We start from the raw sequence: 27504 nt of genomic DNA on the forward strand, positions 1-27504 counted from the left end.
TAATTCACACTGTGGTGAGAAGATCCGATTAAAAGTGAGTGAGGACATCATTTGTTGATGCCCACCTAGTTCCCTAGTTCCAAACTTCTGTATATAACAACACAATGTGAAAGGTGCTAGAACGGAGAGAAGCACAGAGTATACTGTTGTGGAATTGTGAGCAGGTTGTATAGCTGGGGGGAGTCTTTGTACAGGGCCCTGAAAAAAGGAGGGGCTTGAAACTGACTTGTGATAGCAGACAAAATGGATCAGAAAGCACTTCTAAGAAGATATGATGCTAGATCTGAGTCAAAGGATAAGAAGCAGTTAAATAGGTAGACAGAATTGGGGAGGAAGGGATAGGTATTTTCAGGCGCATAAAGGAGATACATGGAAGCATGAGATAGCACGACCTAATCTGGGAATTTCTGTAATTAAATATGGCCAAAATGAAGAGTGTTTCTGGTGGCATTGAAGGAGTTGAGAATGGAGAGTTTGTCAAGGGTCAAACCTTACAGGGTGTGGTATGTGAGGCTTGGAAGTGCGATCTTGGTGCTGAAGGTAATGGCGTGGCTTTGAAGGGTTTGAACAAAGCAACATCAAAATCAGATGTGTTGGGGCTTCCCTCGTGGCGCAGTGGTTAAGAATCCACCTGCCAATGCAGGGGACACGGGTTCGAGCCCTGGTCCGGGAAGATCCCACGTGCCATGGAGCAACTAAGCCCGTGTGCCACAACTACTGAGCCTGTGCTCTAGAGCCCGTGAGCCACAACTACTAAAGCCTGCGCGCCTAGAGCTCATGCTCCGCAACAAGAGAAGCCACCGCAGTGAGAAGCCCGCGCACCGCGATGAGGAGAAGCCCCCGCTCGCTGCAACTAGAGAAAGCCCGCGTGCAGCAACCAAGACCCAACGCAGGCAAAAATAAATTAAAAAAAAAATCAGATGTGTTTTCGAAATATCTGACTGAAAACATCCCCATCTCACTCCCAGCATTCCTATTCCTTTGTCCTCCATGGCGCTTATCACCGCCTGACATATTATTTGATTTGTGGGTTGTCAGTCTCCCCCTGCCATAATGTAAGTTCCATAAGGACAGACAGATAGGTTCCTGTCTTGCCTTAAACACTCATTAAATAAATAGCAGATGGAGCAAACTTCATACAACTTCTCACTTTCAGACTCATGCATTTATTTGGTTGCCTTTTCTTCAAGAACCTCTTTTGGTGGAGTAGCCAACATCCTATAAAAATGAGTATTAAAAAATTTAATAAAGATTCTCCTTGTGCTTCCTTTCATTTGGCATGAAGGAAAGCCACTTAAACACTAGTGATCCATTCTGACTTTTTTTTCAATTAAAGAGGCTTAGCATCTAGAATTACGCAAAATAGATGTCCAAGTCCAAGTGCTTTTATAAACAGGTAGAAATAGCACAATAAAATAGCTTTATTTGACATTTTATTTACCACCCAAAAATAATACTTATGAAAGCTTATCTTTTCTATGAATATTTTTTTACTTTAATGAGTTCAGGAAGAAATGTAACACAATGAATACTAAATTAGTACATCTTACAATAAGAGTGTTTTAATGGTCTATAACTTTAATTCCTCAAATTTACATTAAACTCTTTAAAACAGATGAATATTTTCCTATTCAGATAATTAGTTAATTATACTTAGTAAAGTGTTAACCTGGGCAATTCAGGGGCCCAACCAAGACCCACCAAGTGTTCCAGAATTAAGCACACTCCCACTTGTTTCATCAACGTTTTCTTACCAGTTGGGAAACAATTAGTTGGGTTTCACTGTGCATCATGGGTCCGAGCTGCATTGGGACCTTTATTTACTTCCTGCCTTTGATCACCACTCTTATCTCCTGCATCTTTTGAGTTGGAAAGTTCCATGCTTGACTCTGTCAACCCACATCCTGCTGTCTAAAAACACAGGATGTAGTTTTCTCTTGCCGTCTCAGAGCATTTTATTCTGCTCATGTCTCTCACTCTTTGATGGCTTCCAAGACCCTCTCTTTGGTTGTGTCCTTTGAAAGAATACATCTGGGCCCTCCCTGACCAGCCACATTGACTGATCCTGGTGTCCATTGGACCTGTACCTACTAGGTTTCATTTTCCCAAGTCGAAATTTGGTAAACCACAGTGAGCTGCTCTCCCTCATCGGTTCAAAGCAATCCCCTATTAGTTATTGCTGTCATTGGCTTAATATTTAGGGAGGTACATGGGCTTCTATTCCTTGGGAAATATCTTGGCTGGAATGTGATCTTCAGAGTTTAAAATTCAATCCATTGTTTACTGTGACTCAGAAGCAATTTCTATTCCCACCCAAAAGAAAACTCTTCTGAAATAACTATCCTTTAAAAAAAACAAAATAAATTTAGGAAAAGTTGTTATTTTTAAAAGCGAAACATTTAAACATTATTACTGAAGGACTTTAAAACATATTATATGTCTTAAATGTTGAATGAGATAATTAAGTGCTTAAATTCCATCCTGCAAACTAAAAATGATGAAAGAAATAAAAAGAAAAAGAAGAGAAAATAGGAAAAGGAAAAGATTAGGGTTAAAAGTGGAATTCCAAAAAATAAATGAAGAGTGCTTTGTATCTTAAACGATATTAAATGGCTGTGCTGATGTCACCTTTTGAAATGTCAGGAATTGTGAAAAGTCTGAGACGTTTACTTGTAAGTTAACGGGTTAGCGGGTCACAGTTTCATATATGCTGTCAGAAGACATGAGACTCCTGGGTCAAAGACAAAAGACTTCATTACTCAGAGCACAGCAGGTAGCATGAATCTCATGTTCATGTGAGTTCACCTTTTGCCCTAAGTCCCATGGGAGTGATGTAGGTGGGTCTAGGTGGGTGCTGCATGCATAGTGAGCGTGTATCACAACTGAGGAATTCTAAGCTTAGGAAAACCCCAGTCTTATAAGGAGTTGCTAAAAAATCTACCCAACCTTTTCTAGAGGGAGCTCTTATCTTTATTATCCTAGTTAGAAAACAAATCTGCCCTCTATTCCAAAAGGATCTCTCTTTGTTCATGGCAAATTGCCTTGAAAAGATAGTATAGAACAAAAGCTGTCACAAGACTTGTAGAAATGCCATGGAGAGTTGACCTGAACAATATCCATCCCTTGATGTAGTCTTTAAAAATACAAACGTATTTAAGGACTATCACTCAACTCTATAAAACATATTGCAGAGTTCAGCAACAAACACAACCACTATTAATTCAACAAATATTTTGACCTCAAAACCAGCAAGTAGTCATTATCAGCAATAAAATGTTTGACATGTTAAGCACTGTTTTGCATGTGCCGCGATGTAAATTTGTTCCAGAGGCAAGATGTTCAAGTAGTTTATATGATCCTACATCAAGGTAAAGCATTCCTGTGGATGGATATAAAGTAAATAAATAATAATGACAATAGTGAAGATTTTACAATTATATACATTTCTAGGAGTCAGTGTTTTTTTTTATCTTTATACAGGAAATTGAAGGGAAAAACTATTACATTAAAAATGTAAAACAGGGTTTCCCTGGTGGCGCAGTGGTTGAGAGTCCGCCTGCCGATGCAGGGGACACGGGTTCGTGTCCCGGTCCGGGAAGATCCCACGTGCCGCGGAGCAGCTGGGCCCGTGAGCCATGGCCGCTGAGCCTGCGCGTCCGGAGCCTGTGCTCCACAACGGGAGAGGCCACAACAGTGAGAGGCCCGCGTACCGCAAAAAAAAAAAAAAAAAAAAAAAAAGTAAAACAGAATATGTAATGACTGTCTTATACCTTTCCTTTTTCCGTATAATTCAAATACCATTTGCTTGCTCCTCACTCTTAGCTAACTATTCTCTTATTTTACAGAGAAAGTAGAACCAATGACAAGAAAATTATCTCATTTACAGCCACCAAATTTACCAACCTACTTACCCATGCCCGCCCTCTTTGTCTTCCCTCCTGTTAAACTGAATTAATTCCCCCTTTTTTTCTTCTAAGACTATTTTTCACCCCGGATTTTTCCTCTTCCAGCTTCTTCAGAGATTTTTTTTTCTTGCAATTTTCCCCTTTCTCTGTCCTATACCATGAATACACTTACTGTTATTGGCTTACTCTTATCAGCATGTGAAACATTCTTCAAAAACCCTTAAGAAAAACCTCCCTGGACTTCATGTCCTCCTTCAGTTGTCTCCCTATTCCCCCACGTCCTCAAAAGAGGTCTCTAAGTAGTCTTTGTCTCCACTTACTCACTTTCCTGTCTCCTCAGCCAATCATCCTTTCCTCCCCACCACTCCACTGAGACAGCTATTGTCCAGGTCAACATTTGTAGGTACCATATAGATACAATTTCAATTCATGATGCTAGATTAATATTAAGTAGATAAAATTCTACTTAAAAACACAACAATCAGCTACCTAATTTGTGAAATGCAAATAATATCTGTCTTCCCTACCTCACAGGGTTGTTGTGAATCAAATGACATAACGCAAGTGAATATTTCTGTAAGCCACAATGCATCACACACGTAAGTATGATTTTCTAGGCTATGAATCAAAGGCGTGGTTTTTGGTACTTTTTATCTAGCCTTAGTGAAACTCAAAGAACTAGAATATAGTAGAATATAGTAGATCTGCCACAGTCATTTGTTGAACAAATAAATGCATGAACAAATGAATAACTGAAAATGCTTGGTTTGGTGGAGACTCTGGCTGGAAATGAGTGGAAGCACCCAGCTAGAGTGGTACTAAAGGACAGAACAGGGTCTAGAAAATATAAGCAGAAAAGTCATTCCTGGAAAAAAAAATATATATGTTCATATATATATATATATATATATGGATCACTTTACTGTATACCAGAAACGAACACAACATTATAAATCAAGTATACTTCAATAAAAAGAAAATCATTCCTTCCACAATGACATGCAGAATCCCATCTCCCACCAAAATTATCTAAGAGCTTGAAAAACTATTAAGGCTTCATTTTGTTCAAGAAGTTATCTGACCTTTCAAAGGATCCTTCTTGTCTAAGTTTGTGTGTAACTGAGGAGCTATCTCATACAGCCACACACAAATAAAGAAAACAAATATATACATATAAAACATGCCTTTTCTGCTTAGCCAAGACTCAAACATCGAGACTAATCAACACCATCAATTAAAATGTAAAATGTGACAAATGATAAAAAGATATATTTTTTATTATCTGGAGAACCATTGCTTTAGGATAGAGTTAAAATAAGCTAATGAAGACATTGAGACCCTGAGCTAGGTAAACAAGAGCCAACTTTGCAAAGTAACACTTAAATTATGATGGTCTCCTCTCTAGAAAATGTTTAAATTTTGGCGACCCAGGTTATGATGTTCTCCCAGATTTTGAAAACTTTTCCACACAGTCTAATGAGGAACTTTGAGGCATGATTCATCAGTATTAAATCAAAAATAAATGTGCTGTTTTCAGATATTTCCTTCAGGGTTGGTCGAAATCATTCTACCATGTAACAGTTTATGGGGGAAAGCAAGAAAGCTTGACTTACGTACAGCGCTGCCACCAGAGTAAACAGTGCCTCAAACCAAGGAAATTTAAAGCACATGCCTTACTGTCAGGTTTAACTTGCTTTACAAACCTGAACAGCCATCCCTGTTATAAAAATCCATTTCTGATTTGGTAACTAACATTTTATCATAAAGACGAAATAAATATATTTGTGCATGTAAACATATGGTAATTATAATTTTTGTCAAAGAACTCAACTTTCCAATGTCCCATATGGGAAATCATTGAGGAAGTGATGATCATGACAGAGAACCATCAGAGATAAATGTTAACAAAGCAGTATCAGTAACGAACTAAGACACATGCTACTTTCTAGACTAGAGATACACATATATGGACCTGAAATATAAGGTGATATTGTTTTGTCAACATATTTGCTCTTTCTACATATCTTATATACTGCCCTCCTAATTTATACTGTACAAATCTTTGGCTGAGTACAAACTTGGAGCATCAAGGAGACTTGGATTCGAATCTTAAATCTGCCATTTGCTAAAAGGCATGTTCTCTCGCAGGAACGTTTTGAAGATGGCGTCTGGCATTCTTGGAACTCCTGCCACCCAATCTCTTGGTTCTGACTTTATCCTATCAGGGTGCTATCAAGTTGAATGGCTGTTGGTGGTATCATTGTTTGTCTTTGGCCGTTAGGCTGCAAGCTGTGTAAGGGCAGGAAGCCTGTCTATCTTGCACAACACCATGTCCTCAACATCTGTATAATCCCTGGCTCTTTCTAGCCACTTACTTGTTGAATGAATTAATGGATGAATGAGTGACATATAGCATTGCTTCTCAGCCTTTTCATTCCTTTCAAGCTCACTTAAATTCATCTTTACATGAATTTTTTTCTATACTGACATTTCCACTGTATTTTATTTTTCCAAATTACTTGGAGCTCGTTATTGGATTATTGATTTTGACCCTTGGTCCTATCCATGTTAGTCATCCTACTTGAGTAGGAAAATCATGTTTTATAAACTTATTTCCTATTGACCTTGAAAATAAGGGGCAGAGCATTTAAAATGACATGCAAAAAAAAAAAAAAACATTTCACTAGCAAGTCAGGAAAAGAAACTGAAACAAAGATAGTATTTTACTCCCGGACATTTTCAAAGTTCTTCTTCTTGAATTTTATGTCAATCTTCAGTGTTGCTGAGGACATGAAGAAATAACACCTTGATCCACCCTGGATGGAGTCCATGAGTGTGATAATTATGGTAAGGAACTCTGATCTCTACTAAAAGCCTTCCCAATGTTCACCCTCTTTACCCAGCAATGTCACTTCCTTGACTTATCCTAAGAAAATAATCAGAGATACACCAAAGACTTCTGTGTGGGGATGTTATATGTAAGGGTGTTAATTGAAAATAAAGTAAAAGTATAATAACGTAGGGGGGGTTGACTTAGTACAATGGAATGCCAGGCATTTATCAAAATTCATGTTACAGAGGGATAATTATACCTGAAAATTATCAAAAAGAAAAAAAAATCACAAAGAAACATGTAAAGTGAAAATTACCCCAATTATAAATATATATTTGTATAGAAATGTACATATTTTAAATAATATATTTATATTTTATTCATTATTCACACATATGTATATAAGAAAACTAGAATAAAATATACTATGTTAGATTTTATGAGGTTACGCTGCAGTAACAAATAATCCTAAAATTTAGTGGTGTAACAATAAAGGTGGGACTTCCCTGGTGGTCCAGTGGTTAAGACTTAGCCTTCCAATGCAGGGGGTGCAGGTTCGATGACTGGTCAGGGAGCTAATATCCCACATGCCTCACAGCCAAAAAACCAAAACATAAAACAGAAGCAATATTGTAACAAATTCAATAAAGACTAAAAGAAAGGTCCACATTAAAAAAAAAAATTTTTTTTAAAACAGTAAAGGTTAAATTTCATGCCAAAAGAGAGTCAGTATAGCTCTCCTTCATGTGTCTTCTTTGTCCTACTATTTATTCTTAAAGAACATCCCTTCTTTAGTACTTTGTTTTTCTCGTGGCAGAGAGAAAAGGGCCAAGGAGAAACCATGTGATGATTTTAAAGATTGTACCTAGAAGTAGCTCATATTTCATCGGCCAAAGCAAGCCCTAGGGACAAGACTGGCTTCACTGAGGCCAGAGGAATAATCTCTCTCAGAGAAGACCCTGCACATCACATGGGAAAGCAGTGAACGTTAGAAAAAATATATAATTTACCACAATAACCATTGTCTCCTGGTGGCGATGATAGGGCTAATTTTTGTTTTCTTCTCCATACTCCTATATATGTTATTTTTTTTTCAAAAATGGACTCGTGCTACTTTTAAAAGCAGAAAATAAGTCACACACAGAAAGAGATCTGTTGTATCACACCACGTGGTTCACCTCCCACGTCACTGCCTCCTGATTGAGTTATATACCGTCATCTGTGGTCAAGTGAGTTCTGATGTATTATTGGCTATGGGTGTTGATCTGATTGGTCTGCCATTCTTTCTCAATGAGTCATATGTAGACTTCCTTTCAACACATTATGGCCCTATAAAATATATCTATAAACAATATCAATTACATTACTGAAGAGTGACTACTGGTATGGTATGTAACCCAGTGGTTCTCAGCCAGAAACAATTCTGCCCCCCAGACGATATTTGGCAATGTCAGAAGACATTTTTGGTTGCCACAACTTGGTGGGGTCAGGGGGAGGGTGGTCTTCTGGCATCTAGTGGGTAGCAGTGAGGGAAGTTGCTGAGGGAAGTCCCCTTCACCCCCCTAAAAAATTATCTGGCTCAAAATGTTAATAAGTACCAAGATTGAGAAACCTTGTGATCCCATGATTCATACTTAAAGGGAGGACTGGGAACCCTGCAAGTGCTTTGAGATGTAAGTCTTACAGCTCAGCCTTCAGACATGGATGGTGGTTTCTTATGGGTTGACAATCACATAAATGTAATCTATGATTGATGATAGTGCTGTGAATCAGGTTTATTGACCAATCAACATACACATTCATGTATCTTACCATCAGAACTTATGGTCTAAATTAATATTTACAATAATTTAGAAGTAATGTCTGGGTGATGACTGTGAGCCTGAGTCTTGGGAGAAATTGTTCTGGTATTTTGCACAGGAAATTGTTGCTGACTTGAGGAGGACTATTTGGAAAAAAAGCAAGGAATGTTCTGACGGTTTGTCAGTCATGAGTAACTTCAACTCCTACAGTTATTACCATCATTTGTGTACATGTCCGTCACTTTACCTTCATCTGTTATGTATTTGGGAGATGAAGGAGAACAAGAGTGACATCACCACAATATTCAGACATATCTTGTAATATTTTTCTTAACACATTCTGTTGTCAAGGGTTATTAATTGACTACAATCTTTTTTTTGGGGGGGTGGGATTTAAAAAACTGTTTATTGCTCTGTGACTTCGTCTGGAAGCTGTTAACAAGACCCATGACAGCCAAGGGCCAGGTGTGCATCTAGATCAGCTAGATTCACGTGTCCACCTCCTGATCCATATAAACCTGGCACTCAGGGGCCCTGTGCAGTCAAAGGCAGGCTTCCTGGCAAATTGGTTAAATCCCAACAAGGAGAAATGATGCTGCAGATCATTTCCACCTCCCCAAATCCCATGTCCTAGATAATAAAGGAAAACGCCACAAGTACTGCTCCAAAATAAAACCGGCCCTGGTCCCTTATGTCTGACAGAGGAGCCAGGAGCACCGAGGCTCTGCAGAAGCCAGGAACCCAGCACCAGAAGGCACCCGTCCCTCCCTCACTGTTCAGTGACCTCCCCAAAGGAGTCCCCAGCCCCAAGGGTACACTCCGGCCACACTGCAGGAAGACAAAGGCAGGGAGCCCAGGGTTTCCAATCGGAGCTGTAGTTAGTCCTGCTGGGTATGGCGGAGCCCCAGCAACTGTGGCCCTCACAGACTCTTCTGGAAGACCTGGTGCAGGCTCTGGGCCAGGACGTCAGTCTCCTCATAGCCCTCACAGCTTTGCTGCCAGCTCTCTGGCACCTCTTCCATGCCATAGTAGGCACCAGCAATGGCCCCAGCCATGGTGGCAATGGTGTCTGTGTCCCCACCAAGTGAGATGGAATAGATGAGAGTCCTTTGGAGGCAGAGGGGATCTCGGGGTCAGGCTCCATGCAGCACAGGAAGCAACAGATGGTGGTGGGCACAGATTCAAAGGCAGCAATGCCATTCCCTAGCTTGGACACCGCCTCCTCTCTGGTCACTGCGTTCTGCTCTAGAAGCTCCCCAATCTTCTTCAGTCGGCTGGAGTACGACGCTCCTCCATGCCCAACTCCCTGGCACCTGACACTTCTTGGGTGTCACTGTCCAGCTCCTCCATACGGGCCAGGAGTTGTTCAAGGAAGTGCTCACTGGACGACTCACCCGGCAAAGCCAGGTGCACAGCCAGGGCCTGCAGGATGGCACCCTTGTAACCCAGGGAGGAGGCGTGTGTCAGCTGGGCCGAGAGCCGGGCAGACTTCTGCACATCCTGGACGCTGTTATAGGCCGGGGAGATGCCGGCCCCCCGCATGGCGCCCCCGTTGCAGTTGGAGCCTTTGCCATTAAACTGGGCCGGGACGGCTCAAAGCCATCACGGCACTTGGGGCTCAGGAGCTTCCTGAAGACGGTGATCACTCCAGCACCATAACCCCATCAGGGTCTTTCTCGTACTCCTGAGCAAACCTGTGAGCCGTGTCCACCTCGTCGAAGGTCCCCTTGGCCAGCAGAGACTGCACCAGCGCCCCGGCCACAGCCGGCCGTGTCGTCGGTGTAGCAGAGTGCTTCTGGCCGCGCGCTCCCCGACGAGCCGGGGTCCGGCTCCAGGTCCTGGACCTGACGCGGGACTGAAGTCAGGTCGGCGGTGTCGCGCGCCTCGTCGACGGCGCCCACGCCCACGCAGTCCCCGAGCGGCGCGCCCGCCAGGCAGCCTCGGAAGCGGCAGAGGGAGCGGGCCGCCGCCGTCATCACCGCCGCCGCCGCCATCCGCGAGGACCGGCCCCCGTTTGACTACAATCTTGATTCTAAATTTAAAACAAATGTTACACGAATGTCTCAATTTAAGAGATGATTTTAATAAAAGGTTTCACGTATAAAATTATTTTTAAATAATTAAGATACGACCTGTGCTATCTTTACTTCATCTTGCCACATCTGTCCCTATTCCTTATCCTAGAAATTTCATCCCACCAAAACTCAGAGCCTTCTTTTCGCCATCTGCCTTATGCTACACTTCCAAATCCTCACAAAACAGCCACTGCTTCCTCCCTAGTATGTGTATCAGCACTGCTGTCCCTGCAACACCTCCCATCACATCACAGTGTTGAAGCTTGCCTTTTAACTAAATGATGGGCTTCTAAAAAAAAAGCAAAGAGAGACTGCTTACATCTATCTTTGTAACCAAGAGATTTACATAATGTCTAGTTCATGGCAGGTGTCAATCAACTGTAATGTGTTAATGAATCCCCCCAGTGACCAGGTTTAATTATAGAGAGGGAAGAATATATTAGGGCTATTTTTATATTAAGGGATGAATGACTAGCTTTTCAAAGAGCACATAGGCTGACTCAAAGGAATGACTATTTGGTGGTGACATTGTGCTAGGGAGACAGTAGAATAGAAGAGATATTTTGAGGCAAGAGAGGCTTTCTAGGTTCCTCAATTCATTACTCAACGGCAATGACCTACTCCAACATGAGGAGGTCCTGCTATGCTCTAAAGAAAGAAAGAAAGTACATCTAGGACATTGTCCTTGACGATGTGAGTTCTTCAAACTGAAAAATACTTTTCTTAAAATTATTGCTGATGAAATTCTAACACATATTGCAATCACATGGCTGAAAAAATATTTGACCCCATGTTAACAATACCAGTTTGATTTAAGAAATTATTATTGATACTTTTAGCATACACCTGTAGCTATAGAACCTAACTACCAAACATAGGGTGAGAATTCTTCTAAATTTCAGTTTATTAAGTTATAGTTTTTAAAATACTATAAAATATTGATTGTCCCTTTTATTTTTTTTCAGGTCCAACATTCCTTTAACTTCCAAAAACTACATATTCTGCCAATAATTTCTATCTTTGTCCCTTGTTGCTCTTAGATCTTAATGGCTACACTGTATAATTGGAGTTCTTGGTAGTATTCGATTTAGTGTTTAATTATACTCTTCCTTCTATTGATCACTAATACTTTCTTATATATGCCGTACCTCCCAATGAAAGTTCCTTGAAAGAGGGGTTGAGTTGCAGACAGCCATTCTTTTTTTTTTTTTTTTTTTTTTTTTTTTGCGGTACGCGGGCCTCTCACTGTTGAGGCCTCTCCCGTTGTGGAGCACAGGCTCCGGACGCGCAGGCTCAGCGGCCATGGCTCACGGGCCCAGCCGCTCCGCGGCATGTGGGATCTTCCCGGACCGGGGCACGAACCCGTGTCCCCTGCATCGGCAGGCGGACTCTCAACCACTGCACCACCAGGGAAACCCCCCAGACAGACAGCCATTCTTAATTTAAAAATGGGTTGTATTCCCAAAGTCATACTTGTTTTCAACATATATTTATTGATCACCTATTCCCATGCCAGACTCTGTGTTAAATATAGGGAATAAACACAGCCTACTCAGTTGGAAGTTGATTTTTTTTTTAATTTAGAATGCATTATTCCACAGGAGCGGTACTTTTAAAGGAGGTTAGCTTCCCAGATGAACCCCACAAATCAATTTATATATCATATAGTTCTATTACTTTTATTTTTTGTTCCCCGTTCCCAATCCTATACTGTAAAAGTACTAACTTCCCAGTACTAACTTCATTCTCTCCAATAAGAATACAATTTAAGTTGTGGCACACAAAAATATTTTCCACAAATGGCAGCAAACAGATAGTATTTCAATACTGCAATGAACAAAACAGGAGCTGAGACTCAGCCCAGCTCCTAGGGTAGATCTCAACTACTCTGAGTCTCTGAGCACGTGACTTTCTCCTGACTGTTCCTATGGAGTCAAAAGTGTAGCCAGACTGAAGGGAAAGATCCTTACCCTGTTTGAAAGAGAGGATTATTTTTGTCTCTCTGCCACTGGAAGTGACCCAGGAAGGGATAGTTCTGACTACCCCTGGCTGTTCTGTCACACCCAGGAGAGGAAACAGCCTGGATGGTCCCAGGCAGAGAGTGACAGTGCAAAGAACTCTGGTCCCAATGCCGTCTCCAAGTTATTAAACTAGCCAGACCTGAAGTCTCACTTACTTCTGGGATTTCTGGGATGGAATAGTATCATTTTCTTTTATCTGAAACCAGTTTATGTCAGGTTTGTATTACTTGCAGCCAAAACAATTCTAAACAACCCAGTATCAAACATTTTGGATTAGAGAACACTGTAATCTTCTATTCCTCTTATTCTAATCCTAGCAATGAGTCCATCTATAATTTCCTATATCTGATTTTTCTGAGGTGTACAGGACAGATATCCCTTGCTTATAGAGGAACAATTTTTTTTTTATGATTAGAGTCCTCAGTGCCTCACTTTTTCCCAAAACAGGAAAAAAAAAAAAATCTTCAGTTACCAAAGGAAGAAAATGGCAGGAAGCCCCAAAACAAGCTATTTGTCTTTTTCCACTTCAAATGATGCTCAAATCTTAGCCAGTTTCTTTTCAACAGTTCACCACCACCTCTAAAAATCTATGTGTGTGCTGCATTGGTAGCCGCCCTGAATTCCAAATTACCCTGCACACCCGTTCCTAATCACGGAGATCTTGATTGGAACTAAATTTGTTCTCTGTGCAGAAATCACTCATGTTCCAAGAGCAGTTTCTCCTCTGGTCAAATTAGCTGTGTAAATATTACGAATAAAAATATATGTAGGGGCAAGTGGATTACAAAAAGGCATTTCCTTATAAATGATCCATGTGACTCCAAATTAGAATGTGTCTTAAAAATAGGGAGAGCCTGGGAAAGATTAGTAGACCAAAACAAATGGTGCCCATAAACTGCCCCAGATTTGTAGACCAAATTCTCAACAGCTTAAAGCTTGAAAAAAAAAAAAAAAGGAAGAAACATGGGAAAGAGGGAGAGAGGAAAGTTTTAGGTATAATACTTTTAAATCCTAAAATACAAGCTGGATTTTGAAAAACAAGGCTGAGGTAGATTGGGCAGTACGTGTAGATTGAGGCTATCTTTGGCTTTTTCCAAATTTCTGCCTTTAAGATGTTTCCATCCTATTGAAAATGATTTAATTCATCCTTTCAGAATTTTTTTAAATAAATCATGTATTTAAATTTGTATAGTACTTAGAAAGGGAATAAACAAAACACACCCAACATCTTTTATTATTATATAAAGACTGGAGAGGTTCTGTCTTCTCCTATGAAGAGTGTGGTGCTGTCTTCTCTTATGAAGATAATCAACCACATTATACAAGGCTTAAGGGCATAAAAATACACATTTGTAACACCGTAACATTCTGCTGCTTTCCTTGGGAAAATCATATTTATCCTTGAACATCACATCTTAATACAGGAGGAAAGGTCAGCAGCAGAATATTGTTACTCATTTTCTCTTGTCTCCTTCTATTATACCATTTGCTTGGAATTTGTTCATTTGATCTTCATCTGAGAAGCAGAAGTAAACAAATCTTGCTAACTGTTCGGTCAGTTTCAAAACCAGCTAACACTGCTTATGCAGTGCTGGAATCTTAGACAACGATGATTATACTTTGATGCCATAATGTTCAGGAATCCTGTGGGCCAAAGGAAAAATATATATACATATATAATTTTGCCAGAAAAAGTTTCATCTTGGAAAATTACCAAACATATGCCTTATTCCATTTGTATATTTTTAAAATAAAACTACTACCATGAACGGTAGTTAATGAGTGACAAGTGGTGAGTTGATTGTGGTTCAGAATGAACCATCTTATTAGAAAAAATATAGATACAAATTATACTTCAACACATACCCGAAATAGTTTCTAAATCCATACATCTAGTCCCCTGGGTTTAACTCTTATGCAAATCAATAGCTGAGTTTCTCGATTATCACATAATAAAATCATGCTAGTTCAAATTTAAATATTAATTACCGAAATATGCATCTTACAAAATTAGATACTGTTAAAAATTACTCTTCTTATGAAACTGCTTGAAAAGGAAGGGCTCTGTGTGTGTATGTGTGTTTGCATTTCAAAAAGCTGAGGTATCTATTAGATAAGTGTGAAAAGGAAAGATATTCTTTCTTGGCCATATTACATAATATCTTCATTTTTCTTTTTATTTAAGTATTTTATTTAAACATTTAAATTCAATTCTAAATTCATCCGCCTTCATGTCAAATGTACTACCACTCTCCCACTAATCCAATGGGTTTCCCACTAATCCCAAACAATCGCCTTCCCTCCAGACCAGTCTTTTTGCGGTACGCGGGCCTCTCACTGCTGTGGCCTCTCCCGTTGCAGAGCACGGGCTCCGGACGCGCAGAGCCTCAGCGGCCATGGCTCACGGGCCCAGCCGCTACCGCGGCATGTGGGATCTTCCCGGACCGGGGCACGAACCCGTGTGCCCTGCGTCGGCAGGCGGACTCTCAACCACTGCGCCACCAGCGAAGCTCCAGACCAGTCTTCTTAATTTATCCTTCCAGATGCCTCGCTCAGTTCTGCCATTCTTATTATTATGACTTTGCTCCTGCTTGTGAAAAGCTGCAACATTTAGGACCATCCCACCACCACTTCTGTTTTACTTGTCCTGATTCTTTGCATTTTAACTGCCTCTTCTTATATAAACAACTTTTTGGCAATCAAGCCTAACTGATATATCTCACATGTCTTCATTACCAAACCACACATAAAGTCATAGCTGGCAATTCAGCTCTTAATTGTTCTGATTCACTAAAATTGTGCTTTTTTCCTAACCACACTATAGACCTACAGAGAGCAAATAATTTGATCCTCTCGTAACATAGCAACTTGAGCTACTGTACCTTGTACATTGATTGATTCTTCATAATTATATTTTCTGAAAATTCTAGCTACAGAAACTTGTCCCACAATATACTTTAATGGAAAAAAAACAAGTAGCAAAATAGGATATATATTTTAATTCGTGTTAAAAAATGCTATATTTTTACATTTCCATAGGCTGGAAAAATTCTAGAAAGATACTAGACTCCCAAACTTCACAGTAACTACCTCTGAAGAATAAATAAGTAAGCAGGACTTTGGTAAGATGGCGAGAAGTGATGGGAACTATAAGAGACTTTAATATTCCTTTGAAAAAATATTATAATGTTTGTTTTTATTTTATAGAATGAACATTATTATTTTCATAATTTCAAAACTAGCAAAAGACAGAATTAATAGGTATTGTATGGTTAACTTCCATTTTTATGAATACTCCATGTTTCTAGAGGTGCTGCTCAGCAATTCTAAATCACAAGGTCTGACCTTTCCCCCAGGAGACCTCTGGGCGTGACAGTTCAGCCAGTTCAGTCACAGCTAATACATACACACCGAAAAGCTCACCAGTTCATAGCAAACTGTTCCCTCTTTGAAGAAAAAGTACCATATGGAGATAAATGTATTGATGATTCATAAAATTTGTATAACTTCTCTGTTTGTTTGAATCAATACCTTGTGATGCAGGGGAATATATAAATTGATCAGTGATACTTCCTTCATCTGGTAATTTCTTTTTTATTTTTTTACATTTCTTTTTAATTTACGTCTCATTAAATGTGTTTGTTGTTTACAGCATTCTTTTTTTTTTTTCAGTACGTGGGCCCCTCACTGTTGTAGCCTCTCCCATTGCGGAGCCCAGCCTCCAGACGCGCAGGCTCAGCAGCCATGACTCACGGGCCCAGCCGCTCCGTGGCACGTGGGATCCTCCCGGACCGGGGCATGAACCCGTGTCCCCTGCATCGGCAGGCGGACTCTCAACCACTGCGCCACCAGGGAAGCCCAGCACTGTCTTTTTGATTTCCAGCTTACTTCCTGAAAAGCAGACCTTGTGACTCAGATTTGGGTACAGCTGGTTTATTTGGGAAAGTGAGGCCAGGAAACTTACATGAGAAAATCAAAGACGTGAGATGGGAGAAAAGTCAGTGAAGTTTGCAAATAGTCAAATAACCCCAGTAGAAAACTGGGGCTCAGTTGCCCTGAAGATGCTCTGAGAAATATTTTCCCTGGGGCTGGGGAGGCTGGAAGATTTGTACAATGATTTCATGCTTTTTTTGTTTATTTTTATTATTTTAGATTTTTTTTTTTGATATGGACCATTTTTTAAAGTCTTTATTAAATTTGTTACAATTCAGCTTCTGTTTTATGTTCTGGTTTTTTGGCCATAAGGCATGTGGGATCTTAGCTCCCCGACCAAGGATAGAGCCTCACCCCCTGCATTGGAAAGCAAAGTCTTAACCACTGGACCGCCAGGGAAGTCCGTGGTAATTTTTTTTTTAACATCCTGATTGGAGTATAATTGCTTTACTATGTTGTGTTAGTTTCTGCTGTATAACATAGTGAATCAGTTCTATGTATACGTATATCCCAATACCCCCTCCCTCCCTATCCCACCCTTCTAGAGGGTCACAAAGCACCAAGCTGATCTCCCTGTGCTATGCAGCTACTTCCCACTAGCTATCTATTTTACATTTGGTAGTGTATATATGTCCATGCCACTCTCTCACTTCATCCCAGCTTACACTTCCTCTTCCCCATATCCTCAAGTCCATTCTCTACATCTGCGTCTTTATCCCTGTCCTGCCGCTAGGTTCATCAGAACCCTTTTTTTATAGATTCCATATATATGTGTTAGCATACGGTATTTGTTTTTCTCTTTCTGCCTTACTTCATTCTGTATGACAGACTCTAGGTCCATCCACCTCACTACAAATAACTCAATTTCATTTCATTTTATGGCTGAATAATATTCCATTGTATATATGTGCCACATCTTCTTTATCCATTCATCTGTTGATGGACACTTAGGTTGCTTCTGTGTCCTGGCTATTGTAAAGAGTGCTGCAATGAACATTGTGGTACAAGTGTCTTTTTGAATTATGGTTTTCTCAGGATATATGCCCAATAGTGGGATTGCTGTGTCATATGGTAGTTCTATTTTTAGTTTTTTAAGGAACCTCCATACTGTTCTCCATAGTGACTGTATCAGTTTACATTCTCACCAAGAGTGCAAGACAGTTCCCTTTTCTCCACACCCTCTCCAGCATTTATTGTTTGTAGATTTTTTGATGATGGCCATTCTGACCGGTGTGAGGTGATACCTCATTGTAGTTTTGATTTGCCTTTCTCTAATGATTAGTGATGTTGAGCATTCTTTCATGTGTTTGTTGGCAACCTGTATATCTTCTTTGGAGAAATGTCTGTGTAGGTCTTTTGCCATTTTTGGATTGGGTCGTTTGTTTTTTTGATATTGAGCTGCATGAGCTCCTTGTGTATTTTGGAGATTAATCTTTTGTCAGTTGCTTCGTTGGCAAATATTTTTTCCCATTCTGAAGGCTGTCTTTTTGTCTTGTTTATGGTTTCCTTTGTTGTGCAAAAGCTTTTAAGTTTCATTAGGTCCCGTTTGTTTACTTTTGTTTTTATTTCCATTCCTCTAGAAGATGGGTAAAAAAGGATCTTGCTGTGATTTATGTCATAGAGCATTCTGCCTATGTTTTCCTCTAAGAGTTTTATACTGTCTGGCCTTACATTTAGGTCTTTAATCAATTTTGAGTTTATTTTTGTGTATGGTGTTAGGAAGTGTTCTAATACATGGTTATTATCCTTCAGTTTGTTAATATGGGGTATCACATTGATTGATTTGTGTATACTGAAGAAGCCTTGCGTTCCTGGGATACACCCCACTTGATCATGGTGTATGATCCTTTTAATATGCTGTAGGATTCTGTTTGCTCATATTTTTTGAGGATTTTTGCATCTATGTTCAATGGTGATATTAGCCTGTCATTCTCTTTTCTTGTGACATCTTTGGTTTTGGTATCAGAGTGATGGTGACCTCGTAGAATGAGTTTGGGAGTGTTCCTCCCTCTGCTATATTTTGGAAGAGTGTGAGGAGGATGGGTGTTAGCTCTCCTCTAAATGTTTGATAGAATTCGCCTGTGAAGCCATCTGGTCCTGGGTGTTTGTTTGTTGGAATATTTTTTAATCACAGTTTCAATTTCATTACTTGTGATTGGCCTGTTCATATTTTCTATTTCCTCCTGGTTCAGTCTCGGAAGGTTGTGCTTTTCTAAGAATTTGTCCATTTCTTGCAGGTTGTCCATTTTATTGGCATATAGTTGCTTGTAGTAATCCCTCATGATTCTTTGTATTTCTGCAGGGTCAGTTGTTACTTCTCCTTTTTCATTTCTAATTCTGTTGATTTGAGTCTTCTCCCTTTTTTTTCTTGATGAGTCTGGCTAGCGGTTTATCAATTTTGTTTACCTTCTCAAAGAACTAGCTTTTAGTTTTATTGATCTTTGCTATTGTTTCCTTCATTTCTTTTTCATTTGTTTCTGATCTGATCTTTATGATTTCTTTCCTTCTGCTAACTTTGGGGGTTTTTTGTTCTTCTTTCCCAAATTTCTTAGATGTAAGTTTAGGTTGTTTATTTGATATTTTTCTTGTTTCTTGAGGTAGGATTGTATTGCTATAAACTTCCCTAAGTGGTATTTTTTTATACCATAGCCTGGGATAATTCCTTCTGAGAGATCAGGCCTATGAATAATCATTCTGGGTGAGAGAATGTTTGACTCAGTACCATCATCATAGGGTAATTTTAGATTTGTTCTAGGGCAGCGGTTCTCCAACTTTTATATCGAGCATCAGAATCACCGGCAGGCCTTACTAAAAAGATTATTGGCCCCTCCCCCAGAGTTTGTATTGTCTTAGATGAATCTGCATTTCTTACAAGTCCATAGGTGATGGTGATGCTGAGGCTGCTGATCCAGAACCACTATTCCATGGGTACTGAGGTTAATTTTTGTCCCTAATTTTTCAAGTCTTTTGTTCTTTATTTTTCAAAGTCCAGTCTTTCCCAATTTAAAGCCTATGCCTTTTTGATTCAAATGAAATTGATATAAAGTAAATCAGCCAATTAAAATTTCAATACTACAGTAGAATCTCTGGAGCCTGGTAGTCCCTGGGATTTATTTTCTTTCTTTACTTTGATAAATTTCTCTGCCTTAGCAAAACAGAATTTCTAAATTACCATTTACCTCCTCAGTACCTCCAATTTCTTACTAATTAACCAAAAGCAAAAATCCTTGAAATCATATGAGTAGATTAAAAAAGGAAAAAACAAAAAAACAAAATCTCCTAAAAAAAAAAAATTATCATCATCACCATTCTCATCTACCTGGAAGCATAGATATCTCTCATGAATGGAAATGCCAAAACCCAGACAATTTTCCCCACAGCATTTAAAGACTTTGGCATGTTTCATGATCAGTGATAGAACAGCTTTGTTTCAAATGAATTGGAGCTCATTTGTTTGACGAAATAATTGGCAGCAACATGAAAGTTGCATATTCTTGCTACGATCTTAAGAAGATTTTGTTTACTTGAATATTTGTTGAGTTAGCAGTCATAAGATGCCTCCTGTCTGTAAGATAGAAATATACGAGTTGTTCAGGAGGACAGCCTTCCCTGGCCTAGGCTTAACAGAAATATCTCTTTGGGGACTCACAAAGAAGACACTGATAAACAACACACTTAAGAACATTGATTCAATAAAGACTACAGGGACTTCCCTGGTGGCACAATGGATAAGAATCCGTCTGCCAATGCAGGGGACACGGGTTTGAGCCCTGGTCTGAGAAGATCCCACATGCCTTGGAGCAACTAACCCTGTGTGCCACAACTACTGAAGCCCTCATGCCTAGAGCCCGTGTTCCATGACAAGAGAAGCCACTGCAATGAGAAGCCTGTGCACCGCAACAAAGAGTAGCCCCCACTCACCACAACCAGAGAAAGCCCACGCAGAGCAACAAAGACTCAATGCAGCCAAAGATAAAATAAAATAATTTTAATTAAAAGAAAAAAGACTACAATCATTTCTTATGAATGCTTCTCCTCACCTGCCTCAGTGCTTACTGAGGGCATGATGCCAAATACAGTTCAGTAAATTCCACTAGATGACAAAATAGTTTGGTAAAGTATACAACTGTCTGGTAGACTGGCAAATGTTAGAAAAATTGAAGACATGGATAAAATGCATATCCTTTGGGTGTTATTCTCCAAATATTGTTTCTTGAGACAAAAATCTATGATAAGAATTGGGCAGCTGGAGAGGAAAAGGGGAGGCAGCGATAAACGCAAGGAGAGACTAGGGGTGTGCACCTTTCTGCTGGTGTTGCTGCCCTGGTGGTGGGTGTTGTTATCACTGTTGTGGGAGGCATTGCAGTAGGCGGCAGCTTGGAGTGAGAGAAGAAGTGATTTATTCCTCGACTCTTCATCACGGTGCAAATGAGCAGGCAACCCTAGCCTTGTTCGGAGCCACCCTTGGTCTTTTGGCACCAGCTGTGTGTACGCTCCATGGGAGAATTGTTAAGTTCAAAGCCTGCTGGATAGGGCTCCAGCTGATTAAATGGCGGATTTTCTGTTGACCTACATGCTAAGCCCAGGTCCACTCCTGGGAAAAGCTTTAGCCAGGTAAAACTCATGAACGGCAAGGTACCTAAAAGGGCATCTTGCATGGACTGTCCAGGGGCAATTTCAACCCCTTTGTATTGACCTTTACAGAGATGCCTGAAGACCTGCTCCACACACATGTAAATACCACCATATATATTCTGAGAAACATAAAGAAGAAAGAAAGAAATGCCATATTCTGCCATTGTTCACGTACACTTTTAAACAATTTGTGTGTTGTGGAGTAGAGAGGTGGGAGCATGTCTGAAAAGGACTATGTGTCTTTGTAAATAGAATATAAATGGATCCAGAAATGTCTGTGAAGAGGGCCCAAGAACACAGTACTTCCAAATAGTGCATCCTAAAAACAAAATTTTTGCTACCTTCTCAATCCTTCCCTCTCAACCACATGGCTCCAAACAGGAAAATGTATTTTCAATAAGTAGGGGTGTGTGGTTATTAAGAATGCCAACCAAGGGAATTCCCTGGTGGTCCAGTGGTTAGGACTCCACGCTTCCACTGCAGGGGCCACGGGTTCGATCCTTTGTCCAGGAACTAAGATGCCATGTGGTGCAGCCAGAAAAATAATAATAATAAAATAAAACTTCATTTAAAAGAATGCCAACCTAGTCCTTTTATTGGCACATAAACAGAGGACTCAAATGCCCAACCCGATTGCTGGTGTCTTAAATATTCCTTTTCCTTTGGGACAGCTAACTGAAGAGTTTCTTTAGGGTCTGATTTTCTTTCCAATTTCTACTTAATAGCTACCCTTTCTTTCTAAGATAATAAAGAAATAGGAATTTCTTAATTTTTTATCTGGGGAATTAAAAAATCTAATTTGAGGTTGACGACTTTCAATCGGATTAACACTGTAGTCCAGAAAAAGAAAGAGAGAGAGAGAGAAAGAAAAAGAAAGAAAGGGCAAACAACTTATTGCTCTGGAAAGATCAAAGTAAGAATAGATTTTTGTGTCTTTAAATTGTGTTTCTATGAGTACTATTTTTGGTTGAGATGAAATATAGACATTTATTGTTCACACTATTTAGACATGGAAAGTAGACACCAAATTGAATTTTTAAATGATATTATAAAACTCTGTGCAGAGAAAGTCAAACATGTTAACTTTTGAGTTGACGTATCATGTCAGTCCCACTATACATTGTGTGGTAAAAACATCAAGCAAGATAATAGAACATTTAGCATTCAATTATCCATTTTATGAAGCTTATTTCTCTTAAACACTTCAAATAAAATATTGTTAACTAGAAATTCTGTTTAAGCAGCATACATTTCTGGAAGTTAGGAAATTTAACCCATTCTTATTTGCATCTTACACAAACCTGGCACAAAACCCAAACTTTAGAGCCAAACTGCCTATGATTTATTCCTGTCTATGCCATTCTCTTGTTGTTGGAGCAAACGAGCTGAGTACTTTATGCCTCAGTTTCCTCCTCAATAGATAAAGATAATATTAGTGACTACCTCATAGATCAGTCAGTGGGAGAATTAAATGTCTTAACTCATGGAAAGATATTAGAACAATGTCTAGCACATGCTCAAAATTTTCTTAAAGTACTACTTTCTTATTTCATCATAGTAGTACTTTATGGAATGTATATTCCTTAGACTCTGTATCTTTTTTTAATACACTTTGTCTGAATGCTTTTTTAACCCCACAATCTTCTTATTTGCCCACAAATTTTTATTATGCCTAAGACTGTAATACTTAGACCAGATGAAAAAATAATTTATGAAAAATCAGGAGTCTGAGTTTACTGATAGCAAATTTGCATTTCCCAGAGGACTTGACCTTAGTTCTTGGGTCCTGAAGGTGTCCAAAATATAGCTTTGATCCTTAACACAGAAGGAACCATATATGTTTGTATAAACAGAGAAAGGAAAATAGACATTTCCAAATGGGCAAACTTTTCAATAATCTTGTTCACAGTCACAAAATGTCCTTAAATTGCCCTCTAACCCCCTAAAAGCATGCCTGTTTGAACAGAAAAGAAATGCAAAAATAAGAATTCCAATTGAAAAGTGAAAGGAAAAGAGGGGAACTGTTCTGATTACTTTCACTAGTTATTAGACATTCATGCCAATATTATTGCTGTCCCCTGTCCTCCCACCTCAAAAGAGGAAAGAAAAAGTTACCACAGGTAGAAAATTGCTTCTGGCATTAATCCCTCTAGCTGAGATCAAGAATACATATCAGTAATCTCTTCTGGAATCACCATCATTATTCATTTCAGTACCATGATGAAAATGCACGGGGGAAAAAAGGCTTGTGGGCCACTTTCAGAGAAACTCACAGAAGAAATAAAATGAATGAACATCTATGCCTACTAAAACCCCAATTTCATCCAACTAGATTAGGAAGCAGAAGCAAGGCCCCCTTTTCTTAGACTATTTATTCCCTTGAGCGTTTTGCCAGAAGGCAGACTCCTAAGTTATCAAACTCAGAATTTTCCTCAATTCCTTCTTTTTCCAGTTAGCTTCTTGCGGTTCAGTCCATTACTAACTTATAGCGATAAACACCTGGAGTCTATCTATCAAAAACAAAGAGAGGTTTATTCAGTGGGTACAGCCCTGCCTGGTGAACACCCTGAGCAGAAACAAACTACATAATATAAGACTTGAGCAGGAATATGTTTTTTATGATGTGCCAGCATAAGGGGGATCAAAGGCTAAAGCCAAATAAATAGCAACTGGGCACCAGCAGAGGAAACATATTTAGACTTTAAAATAATCAAAAACAAACCCAAAGAACACTAACACCTTCCACATTCAGCAGTCATATTTTCCCTCTTTTTATACAGGGCTTAAACCTGTCAAGAGTTTGTGAAGCTAATCACTGAAACTAAAGTAGAAGCCTGCATTTCACTGAGGTTGTGACAATAACCAAAAAGACTGGGCACGAATAGATGGACCCTTCCCCCAACCCCACTCCAGCCTCTTCAAGCCAACCCCTCCGCTTCCCTATTGGCCCATTATTGAATTTACCTTGGCCACGTTATGGAATTTGCCGGCTGACATTAATCCATTTATTGAGCTTGACTCCTCCTTATCTAAAACATCTCTAGGCAAACTGAAACAATCTGTCTGCCATCCACTGATTGGCAGGGCAAATTTTTCCAGGTGGTACAGCCACCTCCCCTCAAATGACTTGCCAAACTTATTTCAGTCTGCAGAATGACGAAAACAAGATCAGGGCAACCATTGTTCACTACCATGTTTAGTACCTGCAATGTATTTACATAAACAATTTTAAAAGATTAGTCTTCTTGAAAAAAAAAACAAACGTTGAGGATGGGGTGCCCAAGCCAAGAGGAGGAGGTCGATGTGAGAGCAGAGAATTGACAGGCTCAACCCTGAGGGCAAAAAGCTACATCTGTATTTGATTTGTCAGGGATTTACATTAGTGAAACTTTAACTCTGCAGATGATACATAAGATTACACTTACAGAACAAGCTTATGCAAATATAGCTTAAACGCCATGGTATGTGGCCCAGACAGTGAATTTGGCAGATTTCATTGAGTCTGGTGGCTGGATCTAATAAATTCATTTACATGAAGGATTAGAACATCTGGAAAAGTAGCATGGCGGTTTATTGAAACATAAATAACATTAATTGAAAGGTTACAGGTATGCAAAACATTTCATGCAGGCGATGCAAAATGTTATAAAGCTGTTTCCCTATTCCACTAAAGACAAGACAAAAATATCTCGCTAATATAAACAGAAAGGGGAATTTCCAGGATCTAATTTAAATGTTCCTTCAGATAGTAAGAGGGAGAGAGGCAGCCCACTTCTTCATCCTGCTTTGTAATGAGCCCTCTTTTCCACCTCGGGTCTCTGCTGCCCTCTTGATACACATCTCAGGCACTAATTAGCAGCAGCAAGGTAGTGACATAATTACATTTATTTTCAGTTACAAATCCCCGAACTGTCATGCCATTTTGCAGACGGAAAAGCATGGTTGAGGTCTCCAGCTATTTCTTCAATGAGTTTATTTTTATTTTAGCACTGTAATGTATACCCACTGGTAATGTGGATTGCCGGTTAATGTCTCGTGGAGTTGGTTACCATAAGCATAATAACAAAGTACCCAGAGGAAAATGAGCAAAGATTGATATCATATGATTTAAAAGCTGAGAGGAAAGCTCAGGTGGTTTACAATCAGTTGAGTACCTCAAGATTAATTTATAACTTGGTAACCCATTCAAATTCCCGTTCATCATTTATTCTCAGATAGAAAGATGGCTTAAACTGTTCAGTCACCCAAAATGCCTCCTGCCCATAGCAATAGCAAGACATTCCTTTTAAAAGGATCGTTTTCATTATAAGTCATTAGCAAAATGCTGACTTTGAGAACTCATGTAAATGAGGAAGCAGGAAATCTAGTATTCTCTCAGGTATGGAGACAGCATGGAGCCCACTTCAGAAACTCTATGTGGATTTGACCTAAAGCAATCAAGTACAGAGTTGTTTGACCAAAATTGAAAGAGAACCCCTGGCAATTTTTTTTTAATGAAAAATAAGATGTAATGCAGTGATTGATATACTTTGGAGAATCATAAGATTTAAAAAAGAGAGAGAAAAATATTCTAGATGATCTTGTTTCCGATAATAATAAGAAAGTGGACCACATGATTTTTGCCTTTAACGCAGCTGATAGAATCAGAAAATAGAAGAAATCTTTACTGACCATTCACATTTCAACTCCCACCGTCAGAAATACAATTCATAGACTGTATAGAATTTTGATACTGCTCTTGAAATGGTTTCTCTCATAACCAGTAACTGAAATTGGTCAAGTGCAATATATTGGCACAGTAAGTTTATTTTTGTATGTAGATGTTTTTTAAAAAAAGACATTAAAAAGCAAAGATTTTTCTTAAATAGTTAAGCATAATAGACACATTGCAAAAAAAAAAGTCATGTTTATTAAGTACCATGACTCTCCAAAAAATAGTAAATTTGCTATTTCCAAATTTTCACACAGAAGTGTCATTTGGCTGCACGGTGATAGAATATGAAATATTCATCAGGGAATATATTTTAAACAGATTGCCCTTGGCCACCTAACAAAAAGAAGTATAAGCTTCATAATACTGATCAGGGCTTAGTGGTCATAGTAATTTATGCTGTAATCAGAATGACCAATAATAGACTACCCATCCAATTAAATCCCCAGGATAATTCAGAAGGGTAGTTTCTATAGATACTTTCAGAAAAGTGTCTTAGACAACAAACATCACGGTGTTCATCTATGCTTTTGCATATTTTTGACACTGGGAAGGCAGAGTTAACAGGAAGTGTTCACTGACTTCCTCTAAATCATTGAATGAGGTTTCAATAAGAGTTCCTCAGCCACATGGGATTTTAGGAGAAAAAGCCACAGGTGATGAGCATACATGGAGCTCACAGAGGTCAAATTCAAGGACTTGTTTCCTATGACAAGTCATCCATAGTATTTGTGAGTTTGACCTAGGTAAATGAGACTACCTACTGCATTTATGTGATTGTGACATTATCTAGATTTTAGAAAAGGTGCCAAGCACCCACAGTACTTAAAAAACAGTGCTGCATGTTTGCAAGACATTATGATTGAACAAGAACAACCTATGGGTACCAAGGTGATGAAGCAAAAGGCAGGTTTGGTGTACAGAGAGGAATCTGGTTGTTGACGGTTCACTAGTTTGGATACCTTGGACATCATATTCGATGTGTCTTACTTTCCTCAGCTGTAAAGTGGGAATAATAATAATACCTACCTGATGGTACTGCAGTAAGTATCAAGTGACTTTATATATATATCAGCCTTAAAGTTGTACTTGGAACATATACAGGTCTTTGTTTACTGCTGCTATTGCTACTGAAACCAACATGCCCAGTGGAGCACAGGATATAATAGCTACAACTTTCCTATAACTTCTACTGGCATTTCTATAAGGAGATGAATAATGGCGATAGGTTGCAGAGAATTCTTCAACAATGTAAACTCATTTAATTCCAAAACAAGTAATAGTAACCAGAGGACTGTGGTCACCAATATGGAAAAAGGAAAGAAGCATTTCTTAAAGAGAAATCTTAAGATGACTAAGAATGACTGGTTTCTGGGACATACAACAGAGTGAGAAAAGCCTTAGACTAAAGATAATCATTCGTAAGAGTCAAGAGAATGAAAAGAAAGAGAAAATTGAAAGAAAAAAAAATGTTTGTCAAGGGAATGAGGTAAGAACGGGTGAAGCATCATTGAACCCGGAGATTAAAAGGAGAGTATATAACCATTAAAAGGACGTGACTTCCCCAAACCATCTTCAAAAGAGTTATC

At 39.2% G+C, this 27504-nt stretch overlaps 1 pseudogene; it reads right to left on the reverse strand.

Moving 5' to 3' along the window:
- Positions 1 to 7379: 7379 nt before the first annotated feature.
- The window catches only part of LOC112409077 (poly(ADP-ribose) glycohydrolase ARH3 pseudogene), a 77947-nt pseudogene continuing 57822 nt past the window's right edge, over positions 7380 to 27504 (reverse strand).

This window comes from Neophocaena asiaeorientalis, unplaced genomic scaffold (assembly GCF_003031525.2).
Source record: "Neophocaena asiaeorientalis asiaeorientalis breed wild unplaced genomic scaffold, Neophocaena_asiaeorientalis_V1.1 scaffold5, whole genome shotgun sequence".
Taxonomy (NCBI): domain Eukaryota; kingdom Metazoa; phylum Chordata; class Mammalia; order Artiodactyla; family Phocoenidae; genus Neophocaena; species Neophocaena asiaeorientalis.